Consider the following 9,978-nt stretch of genomic DNA (forward strand, 5'->3'; position numbering starts at 1 on the left):
CAGTGGCGCACCCATCAGCGTCTCACACTCGTGCACACATCAGACAGGTATTCCTGCAAATATGTGTGTGCGCATTTCAAATAATGAGAGCACCTGTAGAGGTCTCTCCTCTCCTCTGGAGAAGTTGATGATTTGGAAAAAGTGAGCTGTGCATCAGGTTGTGCTTTTGTGCGGATCCATTGCACTGAACTGACCGGCTGAACTGATGTAAACTCGTGCTGATGCTGTCAGCTCGGTGGCAAATTTGAGCCGATTTTTCTGCAGCGTTGACACGAAGGCGAATAATTCAGAATTAATTAGGCTATGACACACAAGAGGAAGGGGGGTGGGTGGGGGTGCAGCCCATAATAAGACATTTAAAACAGGATGGGATCTGGTATCCAAGTGCAGGGTATCCATAGAGACCGTTGCTATGGCGGAGAGAAATCTCACCTCATTAGGAACAAATATAAATAGCCTTGCGACTCAGCTTATGGTCATGATGGCCACGGTTGAAAGAACAGGCTCTGAGGCTCCCGGGTCAGCAATGCAGGCAGGAGAGTTAAGTGGAAGACAGAGAGATGGATAAAGGGAGTAATTCAGAGAATTAGAAGGAAGGAAGATGGTTCATAAAGGGGAGAGAATAGATTGGGTGCCTCATGGTGGGAGGCAAAGAAAGGGAGGAGGAGGAGGTGGAAGGGAAGAAGACAGATGCGTAAAAAAATGGAGACAGAAAGCAAGTTTGTCAGGAGCATCTGAGGAAAATCTCCCAAAGGTCAACCTGTTTGCTTGTTTCTATCCTCAGGAAACTTTAAAAAAAAAAAAAAAGCCAAATAAGTAAAATCTGCATTCACATCCAGTGAACTTTGGATTTAAATAAAAGTACAAGACAATCCAGATACAAAGTGCAAAAGAAAGCGTGACTAAAATAGCATAATGAGACGGTGTGAGGGACTTTTTTTCTTCTTCTCTTCTCAGCAACACATGAGCGACGGAGGAGGGGAGGAGGTGGGAGTCGTGGGAGGAAAAGTTGGGAGTGGGAGAGAGGTTGACAGCCGAGAGTCGAGGAGACTGATGGCAGCAAAGTGAAAAGTGGAGACGTCCTAGCACAGATTGCATCAACAGGTCTGAGCCCCTCCAGGTATGCTGCAGTGCGCCGCAGTGTTACTACAGTATTGACTCATCCCTGAACGTCCGGAGATTCTCTGCGTGGACTTCATGCTTCTCACTTCCTGTGTTTTACTTTCTCTTTCGCTTCTTTTGCAGTCTGCGGTCTCATGCTGTCTGCATGCATGCGTGCAGAAAGCATGTGTGTGTGTGTGTGTGTGTGTGTGTGTGTGCATGTGTGTGTGTGAGCCTCACATTTAAGTGTATATCCATTGTGTTTTGTCATCAAGCCTCAGTTAGCAGCTGAAAGTCTGCTTAGTGGCATGAGACCAAAGCGGATGTGGTTCCTCTGCGTCCCTGACCTGTGTAAAATCCACCCGCTCATTATTCGTCCACATCAGATATCCAACTGTGTTTTTCCCCCCTTGTTTGTAATCATAATTATTGCACTGTAAGTGCATCCCATCCCACGCCCTCCACATATCTGCCGTCTCATGCTTAATTGCTTTCAAACCTTTTCAAAATGTGCTAGATTATATTAAATCTTGCGGCAAAAATCAGCAGAGATCCATCTGCATGGTGAATGCCATCGCACCGCTTGAGTAAATTTAGCAAATTTCAAGCAAACTGATGGGTCAATTAAGGCAGGAGAAGCAGAGAGAGAGAGAGAGAGAGAAAGAGACTCCCTCCTCTAAGATGCAAATAAACCTTAAAAGCTCGTCGCGGCTTCCTGTTCTTCAAAGCTAAATGGTTTTTCCTATGCCTTTTGTTGTGAACAGTGTGTTTTCAACTCGGGAACAAAGGTGTCTGCGACTGAAAGATGAAAACTGCGACAGCTGATGAAGATGGTACAGAGTTCAGACGCACGTTTGTGTGGGCCGTCTAATTGAGGGGATTGTTTGATTCCTCTCCCCTCTGTGTTTCTCTCTCTGAAGGCCTGTCAAACTCGCACTCGGCGGAAGAAGAAGGAAAAAGAAAGAAAGAAGAAGAAAACACAACAACGCGTATGGAAGGACCGGAGGAGCAGAGGAGGGAACGAGAGTGGCGATGGAAAGACGGCATTTAGGAAGAAAAAAGGAGGGAGTTTACGCCCACCGCCTGAAGAGATGAGAAGACAGGCAGAAGAGGAGGGGAGGGGGGTGAATGTGTGGAGGAAGCAGCAGTGTGAGTGTGTGTGAGTGCCATAGCTCATCAGCCTGTCAAACATCCGTTATAGACCGCAAACCCACACAGCCATTGTGCTGCTGAGGTCTATCACTTAACAGGTGCACCTTCTTCACCCTCACACATCGTCTTATGATACAATATATACGCATTTGCGTCCGTGTGTGTGTGTAAAGGTGTGCGTGTGTAGGTGGCCACATTTACGCAAGTTTGAGCTTCGTTCACTGAGCTCAGCCCATCCTGGATGATTTCCGTGTAAGCGGTGATCCACAGTGAGTCACGCTCATTGATCAGAAAATAATAATAAAAAAAACAGCCGGGTGGATTCTTTTCCCGAGCTCCTTCTCCTCTCCCTCTCTGCCCAACCCACGTTTGAACCCTCATTGTTCCTCGCCGTGCTCACAGTTTTATAATTCTGACTGCTGACGCACCGCATCTAAATTCATCACCCACTTACCCAAAGGTGTTACAGCATTGATTTCAGCACTTTTAAGTGTTTTTTGGGTTTGCTTTTTTTTTTTATTATTTTTTTTATTATTTTTTTTTATTTATTTATTTTTACCTCAAATACCCTCAGAAATAGGTACAGTTTAGACCAGAGGATATTACATAACAAAGCGAACACAGGAGCTCTCTTTAAATAAGGTTAATGTTCTTCTTCTCTGTTGTGTGTGGGCGATAAAAAGCAGCATGTGATATCTCTAATTAGAATACTCGATCATTGTGAAATCGGCGAATCGCACCCCTGAAACCTCCAAACCTGTAATCCATATGCTCGGATATATTTGCAGTCTCCGCTTATGATGCACGTCAGGCGTCCTACCAATGAGAATAGCCATATCTGTGTTACTAATGTGAACCCTGTTGTGATGCAGAATAGTGAGTCTTGCTATTTAAAAAAATGCAACCTTTTCAGAGGACCTCTTGTCACCTTTTTTTTTTTTTTTTTTTTTTTTTTTACCATTTGAGATGAGAAAATGATCTATGTAGGCATGCATTGGTTGTTATAGTTAGAATGTTTACATATGCACAGCTATGTTGGGTCACTTTCTCTGCAACACAAAAACTTCCAGGTTTCATGTGATGTCTTATCCATAATTTAAGAGATCTGTCTATCCATCTCAGCAGCCATTCATCCTGTCCACTTTGAACTGGACAGGTGTGGTACTGGGTACCTGAGTGAGTACACTGCTGAAGTTTGAGTTGGTTTGGATGAGCAGGCCTCAGATTTGTTTTTAGCCTGAGGTTGTTTTCTGACACAGTTTTCTGACACAGACCTCATACACTGAGGCTTGTTATGTGTAGACGTTCTCTGAAACCTCCCAACAAACCTCGTAATCAAAAGGTTTAACCACCAAGATAACATCTCAAACCCTCAGAACCACAAACTGAACCTATATTTAAGTTTAACTCTAAATCCGACCTTCAATTAAGTGTTTAAAAAAAAGTCTTAGATTCTCAGCCTGATGATCTGAACCTTGAATTGATTTTCTTGTGACAAATGTCTTCTATTACTCACTTGCTCTCAGGAAAGCTGCTACCCACACTCTGCCTATTCTCCAACATCGCACACACATTCTGAGAGTCCTTATCTGCTTATTAAGTGATAACATAGGATCCCTGTTTCCAGGCGTCTACTGTGTTGACCTCAACACCTCAAAGAGCATCAGTGGCCATTCTCGGCCTCTCCGTCTTTTCTATTAGCGCTGTTTATGTGCAGCACGTCTTTAAGCAACGTTTTTTGTATGTTTTTTTACGGTATAAGTAGAGCCCCGGGGCTCGCAGTGTCCCAGACACAAAATATTTGGACACGTCAGAAGAGAAACACTCTCAGGATGACTGAGAATTCAGTGTTGACATTACGTCTAAGATCATAGCAAGCAACAAACTAATGGCAAACCCGGTGGTTTTGGTGGATCATCGCATCTCCATTTTCAGTGTCCTTCACATGCCCTCATGTGACAGCGTCTGTGTCTGCCCGTCAGTGACCCTCAACTAGAAACTTGTACTTGAACAATTTAAACCTTGTCCAACATTTTCCCTTTCTAAGGCGTTTACATTAGCTTAACAATAGCTCTGTAGCTAGCCAGCAGTTAGCAGATCTTTATAGGTCAACCAACCCTCCACACATCACTACTGTTTAGTTGTTTACATTCAAAGTTACAGCAGAGCTGTAGTTTTTTAAACATAGTGCAATCAGCACATGGTTTATCATCTTTAGATAGAAACTAGCTAGCTAACTTCAAGCTAACATCGAACTCAGCTAAACCTTGTAAATGCTCATTTTCACAGATGCCTGGATGTTTAAACCTCTTTAAAATAGCCAGACTGATCATTTTACCGGAGTTTAAAGAATGTGGACCATTTTTAACTTTCAGCATTGCCTCAGTTTTTGTTACTTTTGAGAAGTGAAGGAACGATTAGCATTAGAAACGCTAATGATGTCAGACTTAACAAGCAGATAGCAGTTCTCTTTGCAAAAACCACACCTTTGTGATCGCTCATAGAGTGTACGAATGAAAAGCGAAGTCTGTGCAGAACTGCATTCATTCTGATGACCAGCAAGGGACGAGCTCTCTGCTTTCAAAGAGATCTGTTGTTAAAGACTATGGTCAAATGACCCTCTTGACTCTTGCTCTCAGCAAACACTTTGGAGTTTTTGTGCTCCAGTCATCAGTTTCAAGTCTTACTGCATACATAATAATGTTTATTTTGTTAGTGTCCAGTGGGACAACAAATCAGGATTTGCTTTAGGCTCATCTACGCAGTGACTGATGCATCACTTTATAAGTATGCATTGTTTCTCAGTTTCTCAGCCGGATCCACCAGTGTGATGGCAGGACTGAGGGACTTTCTAAACTAATGCGTGACATCATGGTGGCTATGTCCATCCTTTGCATACAGTCTATGTGTATGTAAAAGCTACAAAAACATGATTGAATTTTCCGCAATCATGGAAAATACTTTTACTGCAATTATTGTGCTGATTATTCAAATACTGGAAAAACAGAAAGCACAGAATATGTACATGGTAAGAAGACATTTATTCAATCTAAATGTAGTAAATATAGTTTATTTTGCTGTAATGCATGCTATCATTATTAATCTGCAGAATGTATCTTTGTTTTTATCTCATCTTTATAATGCGGACAGTTTGCAGGGTTTGAATCGGTAAGCCTCCACTCAGCAGGTTTGCCTCATTTGGAAACAGGAGCTGGTGGTGTGCTGCAAAGCATCCTGATGATCATTACTCTTACCCTGAGCCATAGTTCACATGAAAACGAAATCATGAAAATTATGTTGTCTTGATTAGAATGAATGAGCCCTTAAAGAAAAGCCGCATCTCACTGAGGTTGGGAAGCAAAAGGAGAGGAGGTCTATTTTTCTGTTTCTTGTCTGTGGATGTCTAGTCGCACGGCCACATGCTCCATCATAGTTTAAATATTCATAGGCTGCCAGCTGAATATTCATGAGGCCCCTATTAATATTTATGAGCTTCACTTGTTGAGGTGTCACTCGATCTCTTGTACACACATGCACACACAGACATTTACGCACACCGACAATCAAAGGATATGACTTTATCTACATGGGTACATTCATAAGCACTGGTTGCTCTTATCATGTGACGCAATGGTTAAAAAAAAAAAAGAAGAAGCCATGACCTCCTATTTATAGTAGCCAAAGCTTTATAAAACTCTGCTTACTAGGTAACAAGAAGAGCTCGACTTTCTGGGCAATAAATGTGAACTCTTATAAAGTTAGAGCTCAGTGAGGCTTTAAGATGGGAAACTGGCTGTGTCTAAACCTGCAGATATCTACCTAGCAGCACTTCTGAGAATCACTAATTAACACTGTTTAAATTAATCATGAAATCAGTACGAAAACAGAAGTGTAAAAGCAACAATTCACTGCTTAACACGTATATTGTGCAATAGGCAAAAAGCTGAGATTTAGGAAGAAAAGTTCAAACACCAACCCTGCAACATGTAGGATGGTTTTCTATTTATATATATAGTTTCTGTTCTGTGGCAGGGCTGGCAAACATATGGAGTGGGGACCAGAGCCGGTCCGCCAAATATTTAAATCTGGTCCCTTACAGCAGATAGAAGGCTTTGGGAAATATGAAAATTTGAACGGAGAGCAAAAAATGTCAGAGCTTTAATTGTTTTACAATCATCATGCTGACAAAAGAATCATGAAAACCAACAACAAACACCAAAGTGTAATACAAACCATTCAGTCACAGAAAATACGACTTTTTAAAAAAACTGGTTGTTGTGCTCACAACCTTTCCTTGATGATGATTGCGCTGTTTTCTGAAAACGGGTGCTGTCGGTTCATTTCAATAGCAAGCTCAAAAAATAAGGCGTACCTTTACCTGCAGTTAGCAGTAAGTTGCGTGTCACAAATATTTGTTAATTGGTGTGCGCGTTTGATTTAAATATTCTCCTCCCTATAGTTTGCTGCTGGAGAAGGGAACTCCCACTTCTTACATGTAGTCTTGTTACTGTGCTCTCTTTGTATCTTTTTTTATGCCAAAACCCAGTTCGCAGTGTATCAATGAAAGTTATCTGAATCTGAATAAATCTGCCCCCAAAAGGCAAAACATTTCCTGTTTTTGCTGTATTCACAATATAATTATCTGTTTTCACGGCATGTACTGAGTAAAAAACAAAAAAATTGGACACTTTTAGTGAATTAACAGGAATTTACCGTTTTTTAATAACTAGACAAAGTTCAGAAAATGATCTGTCAGCACAGTTTCTGTAATTTTATTTACTTGTTTCCTGACGTGTAAGCACAACAAGTTGTGTTGATGGATTTCTTTGATGTACTGCAGGAGTGTTTCTTTATCAACTGGACCAACTGAGACTTGTCATCAGTTTTATAAATAGACATTTATTAAATGTGTAGCTGGACTCCAGTTTGACTCTCTGGGTTGAGTAGGGCACCTATACACCGTAGGGCTTGTGCAAAGGCCATTTACGGTGCCTTCCACCTGCTCTTTCTCCCAGGTTTTCTGTCTTTTCTCCACTATCCTGTTACAATAAAAGCTAAAAATTAAAAAAGAAGAAGAAGTGGATTTAAACTCCTCTACGCTAAAAGAAAGACAAATTTGCATATGGTTTTGTGGGGTATGAGGTAATACTTTTACTCATCCAGCCCGCTTCAGATCAAAGTAGGGGTTTATGTGGTCCATGAAATAAAAAGACTTTGTGTAATATGTAATTTGTTACTTAGCAGATTTTAAGGGGCCTGCATGCACTGCATGTGACTACTGAAACAATCTAGCTAATTTCTTCTGTTTATTTCCAGTCATTGCGGTACATCTGCTGGCTGACTAACATCATCCAACCGCGTCACTCTGCAGATGAAAGCGTCTTAGAGAGGCTCATGCTTGTGACAGCATATCAGGGTGTACATATTAATGGCGTCCTGCTCGGCTGAGCTCTAATGTTAGTTAGCTGCACGCTTCCTTGGCTGGCAGCTGTAGTTCAGCAGAAAGAAAATAGTTTTCTACATTAAACTGCACGCAGCACACTTTCTTTGTGCTTTATTTTGAGTAACCACAGCAGTGTCTCTCTTCAAAGATGTCTTTGAGTAAAGGCAAGTGATGTGTGTTTCCATTATGTTAAGAGACATCTCTTTATCTTCTATCTGGGCAACTTACACCAAAGTATTCAAGTAAACTTAATTTTCGGGGGTATTTTCTCTTTAATTATGGAATCACTGTTAATTTACAAGGCACACTGTAAAGGTGCATGTTTTTTTTAATCTAATTTTATTTATATATATTTTTTATGTGATGAATTGTTATTATGAGTAACTTGCTTCACGTGTGTGCCTTCCACGCTCTCCCTCTGGTCAGGGCCATCCACACTCTTACCCCGTTTCCAGTAAGGCCCTAATGACACTTTTTCACCTCAGTGAAAACACAGGAACTGATCTCACTGCCTGACACGCACAGTCAGCTGTGCATTTTCTAATGAGTTTATATAACAAAACACAACTGAGGTATTTCCATGCATGCACGACGGGAAACGAGCGCCGCTCAGTCTCTGTCCTGTGTGCGCACATGCCAGCCACACTGCCAGGCATACCAGTAAGCAGCAGGTGTGTGGCTCTATATGTGTGTGTGTGTGTGTGTGTGTGCACGCGCCTGCCAGGCTTGTTTACAAAGCAAATTTTAGATGATACACACACCAGCTGTCTGTGGATGAAATATTGAAGTGGACAAAAAAACTGACGTTAAATTCTAATGTAAAGTCATCCTCTCTGTCATAAAAGTGACATGCAAATATGACAGACCTGTATAGATGTGTAAGAGTGTTTGAATGCCTGCTAGCTTTCATATGACGCACATCCTGAGGCTCTTGCACAGTCATTTCTGTAGCTTGTGGTTGTAACTGTGAGTCTAAACTTCTCTTTTGCCCCCACAGTGCTTCACTAAGTGTAGTCTATCATCTGTACTGTATCAAAACATCACAGAGGCCATACTGAATCTAGACATCAAACAAAGTAAATACACTACTTTTTGTTAATTAGAGGTGGGCATGGTTATATATATTTTTGAAGTGGCACATTATTCTGATTATTAATAAAAATCAAAAGAATAAAAATTCCACTTAAATTCTCTTCCCACCAGTGATGGATTAATAGTATCAAAGTTAATTCTTATTAATTAACAGCGCCATCATTTGTGGGAACCTCCTCTTTGTTCTGAATACTCTCCTTACCTGTGATTATGTGTTAAGAGGGAACTTGCTGTTTAATTCAGCTCAGAGACTCTCCCAAATAAGAACATAGAGATCGGCTCAGCAGCGATGGCTTCAGATAATGCGTTTAAAAAGTTCAGACCAGTAATTTTCTATTTCAGGACAAAGCTGTGAAGTATTTTTTTTTATCCTCCGAGCTACATTTATCACATATCGGACCGAGGAATCTACTTGTGTAATTTTCTCTTTGAATAATGGAGTCTGTGAATGACTTTGAACTGAAAGAGACTAGAATTAATGGAAAGCGAACGAGCAGACTCAGGACTCCATAATCCCATCTTCGCACGGATCTGTGTTTGGTCCTGATTGCTTTCTCAACAGGACCTGTGAGATAAGATGCATAAAAAACAACAACAACAAAAAAAAAAACCCCGGAAGATGAATCTCTTTCTAAAATTAGCTGCATGGATGTGCACATAGATCTGCATCTGCAGGAAGATGAACATGTTATTCCAGTGTGCAGGAAGTCCACATTTCTCTTCCAGCAGGGCAAAGGAGGAAAAAAAGGTTCATAAGTGATATCGACCATATGCACCAGTTCAGTTCATATTCACTGCTGGGAGACCATAGAGAAGTGTAGAGCTGTGTATGTTAACACCATTACCACAGAATAATTTCTAATGATGAGGAATGCATCAAGAATCTAGAATGCATCAGCAAGACCACAAGGGTCAAAACATTTATAGTAGCATGAAGAGGTGGTCAACCACATTATAACAGGGTGTTAGTGCAGATGGTTATCTTATTGAGTCTAGTCCCAAACAAAAACACATCTACACTCATGTTAAAAGAAAGATTTTGAAGGATTTTTTGCGGTGAGACATTAAATACTTCCGTAAGAAGGCAGGGGAACTATCAGCCAGGTGCTGCTAATTAAATCCACTTGATTAAGTGATCATCAGAGAGTGTGAGCGCCTCTATAAAAGCTCATGTTGTGGCAGTTTGCTGG

The sequence above is a fragment of the Neolamprologus brichardi genome, chromosome 22 (assembly GCF_056152115.1).
Source record: "Neolamprologus brichardi isolate AB-2024 chromosome 22, ASM5615211v1, whole genome shotgun sequence".
Classification (NCBI taxonomy): Eukaryota; Metazoa; Chordata; class Actinopteri; order Cichliformes; family Cichlidae; genus Neolamprologus; species Neolamprologus brichardi.